Below are 14,524 nucleotides of genomic sequence, written 5' to 3' on the forward strand. Positions count from 1 at the left end.
TCTGTATTTCCTTCTTTCCTTCTCTGGACAGCACCCTGATCCACTGATTGTAGACAGCTGAAGAAGGCCCATCTCCATTCATTTTATGACTATTCCAGCATATGTTTGGGACAAGTTGTCTGTGTAAAATTCCCTAGCACCTTATTGGCACCTTTCAGAATATTACTCTTCTGTTCTCTTCCCTTTTCTGAGCCAGGGGTAGCTCCCAACACTTAGTAGTACATTCAATCCTCTCCCCTACCTTCATACTCTACGTAATATATTGTTTGGTTGACAATATGTTTGGCAGAGTTTTCCTTTTTATTTAGTAATATTTTCATATCATTAACCACCTTCTTAATGGATGTGTCTATGTACCACCTTCAGTGTTATTAACTCTGATAATAAAGTTTATGATAAATAAGTTAATGTACATAACATTTTACGTTTTTAAAGATTATTTATGAGAGAGAGAGAGAAAAAGAATGTGCACAAGTAGAGCACGGGGCAGAGGGAGAGGGAGAGAATCTCGAGGAGACTCCCTGCTGAGTACGGAGCCCAGTGTGGGGCTTGATCCCAGGACTCTGAGACCATGACCTAAGCCAAAATCAAGAGTCGGATGCTTAACTGACTGAGTCACCCAGGGGCCCCTGTACATAACATTAATGTTTCAGTGTACCAGATTTCATGATAGATACTGATAGAAATATTGCTGTAACTAGAACTTTTCTTCCCATTAGTTCCCACTTTTCTTTTCTGAAGAAGGTAGTATCAGGAAAACAAGTCAATATTATGATATGCTATTAAAAAAATTTAAACTATCTCAGTGTGTGTTTATATCAACATGTACAACGTTATTCAAAATAACAATTTATTATATTTATTCTACTGTGCTTACCAAGTAACCTGCTACTCAGTGTGTGGTCCATAGACCAGCCCCATTGGCATCATCCAGTTGCTGATTAGAAAATGCAGAACTTCTTATCCCATCCCAGACCTACTGAATCAAATATGCACTTTCACAGAATTCCCAGGTGACTGTATCATACTAAAGTTATGACTGCTTCAGAATGCTTTTCCTTTTTTATTTTATTTTATTTTAAAGATTTTATTTATTTACTTGACAGAGATAGAGACAGCCAGCGAGAGAGGGAACACAAGCAGGGGGAGTGGGAGAAGAAGAAGCAGGCTCATAGCAGAGGAGCCTGATGTGGGGCTCGATCCCACAACGCCGGGATCATGCCCTGAGCCGAAGGCAGATGCCCAACCACTGTGCCACCCAGGCACCCTGCTTTTCCTTTTTTAAAAAAAGATTTTATTTTTAAGGATCTCAACACCCAAAGTGGGGCTAAAACTCACAACCTCTAGAGCAAGAGTCACATGCTCTACCAACTGAGCCAGCCAAGCGTCCCCAGAATGTTTTTCAACAAAGGGTAAATGCATCTTAGCACTTAGTCCACAGCTAAGTTGGCTGGAACATCCTACTATTCCCTAAGCATCCAAATTAACCAAGATTTGCATTTCTATTTGTGTGCATATGGATTTAGAATTTATAAAAATGAATTACATAGAGATTTACTGAGAAAAAAATGGATATATGAATAAATATGTTTCCATAGTACAGCATTTTCCAAAGTCTGATTCATGGAACACTAACTCCATGAGATGTCAATAGGAATCAGATAAGGAAATTTTTTTCTATGACCTTCAAATTTAAGAAATGGTGAATTAATCAAAGATTTCTGTCTTCAGGATTTCTCAGAGCATTTAATATGCTAACGTTCATTCTAAACCTCCCATAAAGCTTTGAGGTGTCTCTCAAATTTAACCAGAGAATGCTTTTCTTACAGAGTATCTTATGGGACCTGTGTTCTACAGAACACACTGGAAAATGCTGCTATTGTATAGTGACATATCTATATGAAGACCTCATTTGGGAAGACATATCCTAGAAGATTCCTTCTGTATATTTGTTCCTCATTTCTAAGTGCTAGAGCCTACAACTGTATATCAAGGAAATAGTAAACCTAACATTTCTATCAGTGAAATAATCACAAACATAATATTAACTAAGGCTCGGCAGTCTAGTCTATTGGACTGCCCGGGAGGATTTACGAAAACATCTCTTATTTCCTACTTGATATCTTCAGGCGTTTGGCACCATTGAAAGCCTGAACCAGCAGCCCAGACAAAATTTACTAGAAGTATAAATTATGCCCCAGTTTAGATCAGGAAATATTTACTGAGTACCTCCTCTATGCCAGGCACTGTGGTAAAGCACTAGGTCTGTAAAGATGAAAAGGTCTTCCCTACAAGATCTTTAATTCTAAATGGGGAGAAATGTAAGTAACAGATTATTTCAATACACTGTGGTGATGGTGATGATATAATAAATAATAGCTGACATTTGTTGAGTGCTACTAGTCTCTGTTTACTCTTCAAAAGGCTGTATATGTATTAACTCACTTAATTTTCACAAAAGCTCTTTGATGTTTGTACTATTATTATTCCCACTGTATGAGCAAAATGCAACGAAAGAGATACATTGAGTATCTCAGAGAAAAGTGTGCGGTAGAGTGAAAGCAATTAAGTAAAGACTTCCCTTAAAGAGATGCCTCTGATACGTCTTTGGGGGCTGTTTTTATTTTTTTCCTCTAAAAGTACAAACACAGTGTTTGTCCTATTTTCTAATCAATGATTGCCTTTGCTGACTTTAATGAGTGGAACTAGAAAGTGAAATGAACTGATGTTATTCTTCCTCATAGAATACATTTAATACATTATTCCGTTCAACAAATATCGGTGACATTAATCTTGGGACTGTGTTCACAGTTAGCTCTTTGCCAAATAAGCTAAGGATTTATTAGCACCATTGATGCTCTAGGCTATTTTTTCCCTTCCCACTCTCTTGACAAGCACTATGCTAAATGCTATTGTCCTTATGTATACACTTCTAGTTGATGGTCATAAATTTCATCAAAACTGAATATAAAGAGCCCTAAACCAAATCTACTAGGCAATAGATTTATTCCTGTGAATAATTAATTCAACTCTGTTCTCACTTCCTCTTGATTCCAGCCTTAAGCAGAACCAACTGTGGGACCCAAACAATCAACTACACATTTCCATAGCCAAGAAAGCACTTCTGAGGATTCCAGAGATGTTTGTTTTTTTAAGGCTAGTAGAGATCATTGAAACTAAATTTATTTCTACAACTCAGAAAAAAAAATGTAAAGGACAGTGCATTTAAGGTCTGTAAACACAAGGGAAAATGTGAATCTTTCCAGCTGATCTAGGGCTGAGAGCAGAATGGAGGCTCAAACTGGTTGGTTGCTAAGGTACAGAAGTAAAAGGGAAAGTATAATTATCACTGTGTACTAAGATACTTTGAGAAATATTGTCTTTCTGTTTTAAAAGAGCAGTCTCTTTTAGAGTAACTCATTTGAAATCTTGAATGTCACTTATGTACCTGTTGTTTCCTATCACCCAAGTAGATTTTCCTTTGGCAGACATATTTAAAATGTGAGAATAACCCCGCTGAACAGTAGTGTGCTAGTTTTCTAGGGATGGGAAATGCCCTGACTTGTAGCATTGGCCAATTTCTATGGTTTAAGTTATTCCACCCAATTTCAAGCTTATCAGATCATTTTTCAAATCAGGAACTCAGACTCAGACTCTCCACCACAAGTGGAATGATTTCTCTTCTTTGAATGAAGCCTTGCCTTAGCTTCTTTCTTTGATTTCAAGCACTGCTCCAATCTAGTCATTGGTTCCCAAACCTGTCAATGGATCAAAATCACTTGGAGCACTTATTGAAAATATGAACTCTCAGAGCCCTTCCCTAGATCTTCTGAATCAGAATCTCCAAACAGGAACCAAGGGCAGAAATCTGTATTTTTCTTTTCTAAAAAGCATCATTGGTGATTCTGACTCAGCCCTTCAGTCCACTGACCAGAATTTGAGAACCATTATGTACACCATTGTTTCTAATGTGAGCTTTATTCATTCCCATCCTTGGACGAAAGATTTTAAGCTAATAATCATCTATAACTTAATCTACTCACTGAATTAGCCATATCTACAACAGAAAATCCTGAAGGATTACTTAAAACTCTGGCTAGACACTTTTCCTGACTCAATGATAGATATAAATGCTCATAAGCATTCATATCACTTATCTTTCGCACTGAAGAATGTCCAACTTAGAACCTCTGCTTTTCTCAAAAAAAAAAAAATCTGGCAGGATTCTAAGATGTCTGTTTTTCATGTAACAGTTTCAAAATAAATACCTAGCAATTCCATTCAGAGAACTCCCTCTTATTCATGGTATATAAATTGATATACCATAAATACCTCATATTTTAAAGTGCATTGTTGTGTAATGAGACTGGAATTTATAATAAAATTAGCCTACCATTACACTGACAATTTATTTTTACTTCTGCATTCACATACTTCAGAACATAGCACTAAACTACTATAGGTATGTTATTGTGTTGGACTAAATAATCATTGACTGTAGTTCTTCATGAAGCTCCATTCTCCCCCCCCACCCCATTTTGACACCAAAGAATATCTTAAATGTTAGATGCATGGGAAATTGGGTGTGGAACATTGACAGCTATTCTATGACATTTATCTACAGAAAATTTCTCATGCTTTAATAGAACACATGGTTTGAAATAGATGTTTGAAGAAACGCTTTATAGGATAGAATTAGCTCTTTTTTTTTTTTTTTTTAGGAAACAGCCAGTTAGTTCCTTTACAATAAATTTATTGACTTTTATGTTGTAACGTATTTTTAAGTATTGCATAGTCTCTCTCCATATTTAAAGAAAAATCAGCAAATGGAAAAGAAAGCAGGATTTATTCCTTGTCAAAGTAAACAACTTCTTGAAAAACTGACATGCCCTTCCTTCCTCCCTGGTGGGCCAAAATAAATGTAGTCGATTGCCTTTCAGCAGAGAGTGAATAAAAATAAACTTGGTCCTTCTGCCCTAAAACCCAAACCAAGTGTTTACCAAGATATCGTTTTGTTACTTGGTTACCGTTACCCTGCCAGGCGGCTATCTTTGTAAAGAGCTCTCTCATCCATCCAAATCTATCTCTTTTTTTTCCTTCTTGCTTTTTTTCTTCTTCTTTTCTTCTTTCTACCTTAGGTGAAGCCCTCAGCTCAACTGATGGAAACACAGTGCCTAGAGTAGGTGACTATCTTGCTGCAGACTGTCTTTCCATCCTTCACAGTCTACTCAAATATCATCTTCTCATCACGCTCCCAAGGAGAATCTCTGTGTTTCTCTGCTTGTTTGTACCTCTACTTAATAATTATTTCATTCTACCTTTAGGGTGGTTATTCTTTACCTTTAAATTGTCCCAGAAGTAAAATTCTGAAATTAATTAAATCCAAATTACCTTACCACAGTGACGCTTCCCACTTTTCACTGTTGTACCTATGTTCCAGTCCGTATCAGAAAAGGATTGTTTCCCAAAGGTCATTAAAGTATCTTCCTTACAGCAGCTTAGTGGGCTTTTTCGTTCAAATTATAGTTTCAACAAAGCCACACGAATCCATTTTATGTCAAATAAACAACATAGACATCCTTGTTGTATGCTGAAAGCAATGATTTCAGCATAGAATCAATATGAAGTAACTTTTTGAAAAGCAAACTTTAAATAGAACCAGTCACTTGGCAATAATAGTTGGGAACCTTTAATCTCAGCTTTTAAAAAATACAAGATGTAAAACCAGAGGGTTAAGAAGTGAAAGAGATAGAAAAAATTCATATATCATAACGTAGTAATCATACTAGAACTATCCTTTAAAAAGGTCAAATGACATAAATTAAAACTACCCCCCCAAAAGGAGAAATTTAATGAACTGATGAATAATAAAAGTCAGTCACATTTGGGAAGAGAAGTGGGAGGGGTCACAAAATTACTTAACATGTCTCCAAAACAGAAAGTATAATTCACTGAATACATAAATAATATGCCATTCTGCATTTGATGAGAACAAGCAATAAATAATCAAACAAATAATTATGATATATCAAAACTCTCAGAAAGCCTGGACAAAATTAGATGGGCTATAAAGAAGAGAAGTAGCACTTGTTGAATGTATACTATGGGCCAGACACCATGCTGGGCAATTTACATAAACTATCTCATTTAGCAATTTTTAGGAGTTAAGTGATGTTTTTGATTCTACACTGTGTCCTGGTTGATAAAAACAAAATGAGTTTTAAAATGCAGAAATAATCAGACATATATATTAGAACCAAAAATAATTTTTAAAGGAGCCTAGACTTTTGAAGAAACGTGTGGTACTGGGTTTTGAATGAGACCCTGCTTCCTGATGAATAGCCATGTGAAGCTTGAACCTAAAGAGCTGCATTTATCTTAAGGAATCTTGATATAAGAAAGATGGAGACAACTGAGGAATGTTCCTCATAGGCCAACAAAACAATCAAGAAAAGAGAGATACTAATGAATAAATAAGAAAGAGGCTGAATATTCTCAACTTAACTAGGAAACTGCTCAGGAAGAAAATACAACTTTCTTCACACACTCAAAAGGTGTAAGGGGACATAGGGAGTGGCAAAACATAATTTACTTCCCTAGAACAAAGAGTCGTAATTAGATGTAATTGGATGAAAGTGAGGAAAAAAGATTGATTAACATGAAAAAAAATTTCGCCACCAGTGAAAGGCATTTGTGGGTGGGGAATGTCTCCTACAGAGTTAGAATAAAGAACTTTTATCAAAAAATAATAAATAATAAAACTCGACTGAGTGAAGCATTAAATGTAGGGAATAGTCTTGCACTGGGAAGGCTCTGGATAATCTGTTCTGTTTAACCACTTCAGTTTTCTGCTCTTGTTTCTGTGCTGTTTCTGTGGTTCTGTGTGTTTGTTTCTTTGCTCTGTTTCTAGTGACTTGGGATTGCAATGCACCACAATGCTGTGGTGCTAAAATGGTAAAAACCTATAAAAGAAATAATATGAGCCTTTCAGGAGTTTCATCAACACGTATTTCATGGTTGTCACTCATTCAGAGGAACATTCGTTCAACAAAGATTGAGTGAGTCCCTAAAATGGGTCAGCATGGCCCTAGGTTTTGGGGATACAGAGATGAAAGATGTTGGTTTCTACCTTCTAGGCCTTCAAAGTGTACTATAGAGACAGCAGGGAAGTGAAAAATCATAAAGAGATTACACTGGAGGCCAGAAGAACATCTATCATTAAGAAATATTTATTAAGTGACTATAATTCACCAATTTTTTAAAACTCAACACAGATTTACTCACTGCTTACCTTGTGGCAGGCCTATCCTATTCAGTGTATATACAACAAAACAGAGTTCTTAATTCCATGGAAACAGACTATAAATGAATATATCCACGTAAATATGTAATTAAAAATTTCAGGGGCTCCTGGCTCAGCCCGTGGAGCATGTGACTCTTGATCTCAGGGTTGTGAGTTTGAGCCCCACATTGGGTGTAGAGATAACCTGAAAATAAAATCTTTAAAAACAAAACTGCAATACATTACGGAAAAAAGGGTACCATGATGGAGTATAGCAAGGATGAACCACATCAATTCAAAGGAGAAGATAGATGGGGTCAATGGGGATTCTTTATCAAAAGGAAAAAGGAGTTAGGGATGACGCAGGTTCCTGACTAGGCACCTGTGTAGATGGTGCCTTGAGATGGGAATACAGGAGGCTTTCTTCAACAAAAAGATAATGGTGTTTGGTATAACCAAATCCCAAATACAGTGTCTAAAATTATACTTAAAAGTTTTCCTGTGATGAAATTTGTCTGTACGTTCAAAAGTACAGACAAATTCTTCCTCAATTTTAACTGAAGTAGCAACCCAGGAATATAAAATTGGCTATTTAGCTGTCTAAGATCTTTTAGATATACCCTGGAATAAATAGTAACTGGCTCAGTTACAACTAGTAAACAGGAAAGGAAAGATACAGAAATCAAATTGAGGGCCCAGCAGTGGTCACATAGTAAAGCATTCAAAATAAAGGGTATGACTTTTGTATTTATTTGCATTACTCATTTACAGTTTATAGAAAACACAGGAAATATACTTAAATACCTTACATTTATTTTTTAAAGCATTTAGTAGGGGCACAAATGACTAATTTATGCATACATGGATCTCCTTCGGTGTGGGATATACAGTAACTCAGGAGACATTGCATTTCAATAAGTGAAAGGCAAGTCTTAATTTAGCTTATTTTCTTATTAGATTTATTCTCGCATAATTTTATTTGACATTAACATTCATCTTCAATACTGTGGCACTACCTATCTTTGAACACAATGTGTATTATATTTAAAGGATGAATAAAAAAATGTTCCCTAGGAGAGCAAAGGGGTAAAGCATATTGCCTTTGACAATTGCCTTTGTTTACAACTTTTACTTTATTTTTCCGTAGTTGTTCATCCACTAGCAAAAATAATTGATAGTAGAAGGAAAGGAGAAAGTAGTACCAAAAAAGGTGGAAGACTTCATTTTATCTAACATTTAACTTCATGCTTGATACATTAATAACAGATCATACTGTCTCTTTTCTGTTTAGAGCTGCATCTCAGTCATTGCCCTTAACTCCAATTCTAAGAACCTCAGGGGGCAGGGAGGCAGCTCTTGAAATGGTTTTGATATTTAAAATTCACCATCAGAAATTATGTAGGGCCTTGGCCTTTTCAGGGGAAGATAGTTGTTGGGAGGCTGGGAGGCTCTGGTGAGGGAGTGGCCACCGGGCAGCGTGAAAGCCCTTGACAAGCTGCTTCTTTCCCAGCTGAGGGCCTTGAACTTTGAGTTCTGTTTTTAGAAACGCTAAATCAGGAGCACATACTTTCAGGGTGTTTTGCTCCCAGTGTTGCTTTTACTAACAGAATAGCAAAAGCTACAGCCATCAGGTAATACTAAGGAGTCCTAGTGATTTTTAAAAAGGGATAAGATGCTGAACCCAAATGGTTGTCTGAACAGTAAACTCGGTATCACGGATCACTCTGAATGAAAGGTGTGCAAACGACTCCTAGAGTTCCTGTGAAGGTGGGAATAAAGAGAAAAGGCAGCAATGGTTTCCTTTGACTACACCACCAAAAGCTTTAGCAATTCCATCAGAATAAAGGAAGCCACAATTCTCCCATTATGTCCCTGGCCATTTTGTATTCTTGTTTACATACTTATTATGTTCACATAGGTTGACAGCTGTGACTCTTGTCCTAGATTACATGGTGGGATATCTCCCTATAAGCAACAGGATCATAGATCACACCCTACTTTTTTCCAATATACTCTCATCCACAAAGGGAGAGTAAGAGCAGACGAATGTATTTTATCCAAAGAAAAGAACATGTAGTAGGAGAGTAACCTAAGTCTATAAAACAAAGTAGTCAAGAAAGCTGTTTTGCCACTAGAATCCTCCCAGGGGCAAAGTGAAGAATTTCAGCCTACTTTGGAAATCAAATTGTCAAAATTGATTTAAAAAAAAAACCCACTCATATCTGCAATAAGGCAATTATTGCTCTTTCCTCTGTGTTCCCATGCACCCTGGGCTACCTCTGTTATAACATATACTGCCTGTAATTATGTATTTGCATCTCTCTCTTGATTCACTGAAGAGTTAGTTATGACTCTGTATTCCTCTTTATATCTTTAGCCTATGGCATAGTTCATGTTAACACTAAAGTTCAAGAACTCTTTGGCGAAGGTGTGAGTGAATGAATGAATGAATGGTGGACTTTTAAAAACTAATATGTTGGGGTGTTTGGCTGGCTCAGTCAGTAGAGTATGCAACTCTTGATCTCGGGGTCATGAGTTCAAGCCCCCATGTTGGGCACAGAGATTACTTAATTGAAAAAATTGTTTTAATTAATATGGTTTGGCCAGATAATAACAACAGTTACTCTCTGAGCATCTGATGCTACTAATTCCTGATACATTGCTAATTATATACAGTATCTTATTCCTCCACAGGAACCCTATGACATAGGTATTATTACTCTTATTCCATCAATAAGAAAATTTAAATGAGAATAAGCCTCATAACTAGAATTTGAACTCATCTAGTCTGACTTTTAAATTGGTGCCCTTATGAATTCTCTTATGTTGCCTTTGTTTTATTTTCTGTCTTCCTAAAAGATCTTACAGGCAATTTCCAAACAAGCTGTATTGTGACTGAAATAATTATTAATTTCAGTGCCATGTAGATAAACAGGTTATTTAAAAATGTGTTCAACCACTGTTTCACGAACAGTATGGTTCCTGGTAGAAGACACTCCAGAACATCCCCATGTCTTAACTCTTTTCTGTAAATGCTCATAGAGGGACAGTGTTTCACACAGTAGATGTATTGCTGCAAACATATATCTATAAATAAAATTTGAATAATATTTAGCAATTACATATTCATTATTTGAAGGGAACCTGTTGTGAAATCATTTGTAGAAGTACCCATTTCCTTTCCTCTATCTCACCTGTTTTGAATATTTTGTATTATTATTTCAGGGTTTCTTATAACAGGACACATCAGTACAGAATGTACTATTTAAAATTAGTCTTTTGCATTATTAAAGAAATCTTGTGACAATATTTAGGAATTTAAAATGACATTTTCAACAATTTTATTCTGCTAATTTGGTTGAGAGAGCAGCAATGGGCAAATGGTTTGGGGGAGAGGCTTGGGAGGGGTGATAATTATTCTAGTAATGAATCATTTAATACCTAGACATGCCATATAGCTTTTAAATATATCTGGCTGTCACTCAAAGCAGCATTTTGGCTTTTAAAGATAACTCACCATAGCTTTACCAAAAATTATAATGAAAAAAATAATTAAGTTCAGAATGATAGTATATAATAGTTCAATCTTTACTATTATCTTCCAATGAAAAGATAAAACTTATGTCAAGGATTTATGTCATGCCACTGGGTTGCAACTTCAGCATTCATTGTAATAAATATGTAAAAAGCGAAGTGCTTGGGTTGCACTTTAGAATCAACAATCAGTAAGAAACATGTTGGAGAACCAGAACCTGAACCAGAATCTAGGCAGACCTTTTCTTTTTTCCCCAAGCAAGAAGAAAATATATTTGCATTTTGGAAGAAAATAAGAAATGTAGATTGTGTGTGTCAAATATTGATTGTTCCACAAACTTCAGGAGAGAGGTATGCAAGGCAAGCCTTGGTGTGCATTTTGAAAAGTATGTCATGAAAAGTGTCAGTGCTGTCTGCCTGGAGCTAGTTCTGCATAGTTTCCAAATGGTATTTTTATCTTGTAATTATGTAAAAAGTCACATTGACAGAAGTCCGCTAGCACATGTGATAGAATCACATTCTTCTCTGGCCATTCCTGAAATATGTGTAGGTTTTAAAGTATATGGTAGTACAGAGAGGTCAAATCCTAGAAAGGCTTGAATTTTCTATTAGAGTAAAAGATAATGGTGGCAATGGGAGATGATATATTACAATAGATGGAAGTCCAAGACATCTTTTGTCTGGCTCCCCTATCTGCTGTCCAGAACCAAGCTGACTCAAAACTGAATATTGCAGTAACTATGGGTTTAGTCATCTCAAAACAATGAAATGTTTATATTGGATTATGTGATTTCATTTCATGTCTTCACATAGCACTTTGATACATTTTGTGTTATAAATTAAATAACCCTCCAAATTATTTCCTAGTTAATTAAATAAAAACAAATAACAAATCAATAATGCCTTGCTGACTTAGAGAAATATTAGTCATTCAGTTTTATAAGCTAGAAATGTGAAAATCTTCCTCAATTTCTGTTTGTCTCTCAACAGTGCCTTCTTCCTCCTCATCCAGATGACCTCCAAAATCCTGTCATTTCAATCTACACATAAACAGCGTTTCACATCCAACCTTTCCTCCTGTCCTGGCGTCTATTCTCTTAGTCCAGTTCCTTGTTCTCTCTCATTCCTTTCGTTTCCCTGACATCAGTCTCTCCCTACTCTAGTCTGTTTCATTCAATGCCACCGAAGTATCTTCAAAATTAAATTATAGCCATGTCATAATTCTGCTTTTTCAAAGTGTTATTTCCCATGGTTCTTTTATACCCACAGGACAAAATTCAACTTCTTGGGTTCGGCCCTTCTACAATCTGGCTCCGACCCTAACTCTGTGGCTTTTTTCTTCTGCCTCATCAACTTCAACTGCTTTCCACTCAATGTACATTCTAAAATTCTACACTCCCCAAAGAGGCCATGCCCTTTCACATATGATCCCCAAGCCTAGAATGTCCTTCGGGTCAATTTCACAAATGATGATGAGGGCATCTACAATATACCAGACACTGTTCTGGGGACTGAAAAATAAAAACCAGAAGATAAAGATCCTTCTGTCAATGAGTCCGGAGCCTAGTAGTAAGGGCAACAGGCATACAAACAAATAATAATGATGTACTATGATGCACACAAAATAGAGATATACACTAAAAGCAGAGGCAGCACAGAGGAGAGAGTGCTAAACTGTCCAGAGGGAGTGGGACAAAGAAGCATGTCAGGGTACAGATGGATAAGCTGGGAAAGGCAACACAGGAGTGACAAGGGGTACCAGGGCAGGAAAGAGCTTCACATTTTCAGAGAGCAGTAAGAGCTTCCACATATAATGCAGACACATAAAATTCAGTGGCGATCAACTATTCAGTTAAAAATGGTGAAGATGCTACATTTTGTGTTATGTGTTTTTTTTTTTAACCACAATTAAATTTTGTTTTAATTGTTTAAAATAGATGCAATGGGGAGAGTATCTAAAGACTGGGATACAGAACTGCCTATCTTCTCCCTCCTTTTCAGTTTGCAAACTCCTATTCACCTTTTAGGATCAGTTCAGGTATCTAAATGACCCCTCCTTTAGAATCCCCATGTGAAAAATAAACTCAAAATGGATGAAAGAGCTAAATATGAGACATTAATCTATCAAAATCCTAGAGGAGAACAGAGGCAGCAACTTCTTTGATCTTGGCCGCAGCAACATCTTGCTAGACACGTCTCCAAAGTCAAGGGAAACAAAGGCAAAAATGAACTATTGGGACTTCATCAAGATAAAAAGCTTTTGCACAGCAGAGGAAACAGTCGACAAAACCAAAAGACAACCTACAGAATGGGAGAAGATATTTGCAAATGCTTTATCAGATTAAGGGCTAGTATCCAAAATCTATAAAGAACTTATCAAACTCAACACCCAAAGAACAAATAATCCAGTCATGAAACGGGCTGAAGACACGAACAGACATTTCTCCAAAGAAGACATATAAATGGCCAACAGACACATGAAAAAAGTGCTCAACATCACTCGGCATCAGAGAAATACAAATCAAAAAATGAGATACCACCTCACACCAGTCAGAATGGCTAAAATTAACAAGTCAGGAAACAACAAATGTTTCAAGGATGCAGAGAAAGGGGAACACTCTTACACTCTTGGTGGGAATGAAGCTGGTGCAGCCATTCTGAAAAACAGTATGGAGGTTCCTCCAAAAGTTAAAAATAGAGCTACCCTATGACCCAGCAATTACACTACTAGGTATTTATCCAAAGGATATAAACACAGTGATTTGAAGGGACACATGCATCCCAATGTTTATAGCAGCAATGTCCACAATAGCTAAACTATGGAAAGAGCTCAGATGCCCATCAACAGATGAATGGATAAAGAGGAAGTACATATATATATATATATATAATAGAATATTATTCAGCCATCAAAAAATTGAAATCTTGCCATTTGCAGCAACATAGATGGAACTAGAGGGTATTATGCTAAGTGAAATAAGTCAGTTAGAGAAAGACAATTATCATATGATTTCACTCATATGTTGAATTTAAGAAACAAAACAGAGGAGCATAGGGGAAGGGAGGGAAAAATAAAACAAGATGAAATCATAGAGGGAGACAAAGCATGAGAGACTCTTAACCATAGGAAAAAAACTGAGGGTTGTTGGGGGGGTGGGGATGGTGTAACTGGGTGATGGGCATTAAGGAGGGCATGTGATGTAATAAGTAATGGGTGTTATATACAACTGATGAAATCACTGAACTCTACCTCTGAAACTAATAATACACTATATGTTAATTAATTGAATTTAAATTAAATTAAATTAAATTTTTTTTTAAAAGTATCCCCATGTGATTCCCTCAGCCTGTGTTCCCTTTTCTGTGCTCCCATAGCACGCACAGGCCTCTATTAGAGTACCTATCACAGTGTATGGAAAATTTTTATTTACTCCTCTGTTTCCCCAACAAAACCATGAGTTCCTTGAGGGCTGGCACCATTACTTACACAAGCATAGATCCCACAGCTCTACAAGAATTATTTACTGAATTAAATTGTTAGTTCACTATTAATTAACCACGTGCCAGACACCACACAATTGTAGCCATATACTACATGCATGATCTCCTTTTATCCACACAACCACCGTATAAGGAGAGATATGATTCTCATTTCCATTTTAAAGACAAGAAAACTGGGATAATGAGAAGCTAAGTACCTTGCCAAAA

General features: G+C 36.4%; 1 protein-coding gene across 3 annotated transcripts in view; it reads left to right on the plus strand.

The window, feature by feature from the left end:
- Positions 1-14,524, plus strand: part of NTN4 (netrin 4) — a 111,394-nt gene that overhangs the window by 78,411 nt on the left and 18,459 nt on the right. The window lies entirely within an intron of this gene.

This window comes from Ursus americanus, chromosome 17 (genome assembly GCF_024610735.1).
Source record: "Ursus americanus isolate L20-20 chromosome 17, mUrsAme1.1.p, whole genome shotgun sequence".
Taxonomy (NCBI): Eukaryota; Metazoa; Chordata; class Mammalia; order Carnivora; family Ursidae; genus Ursus; species Ursus americanus.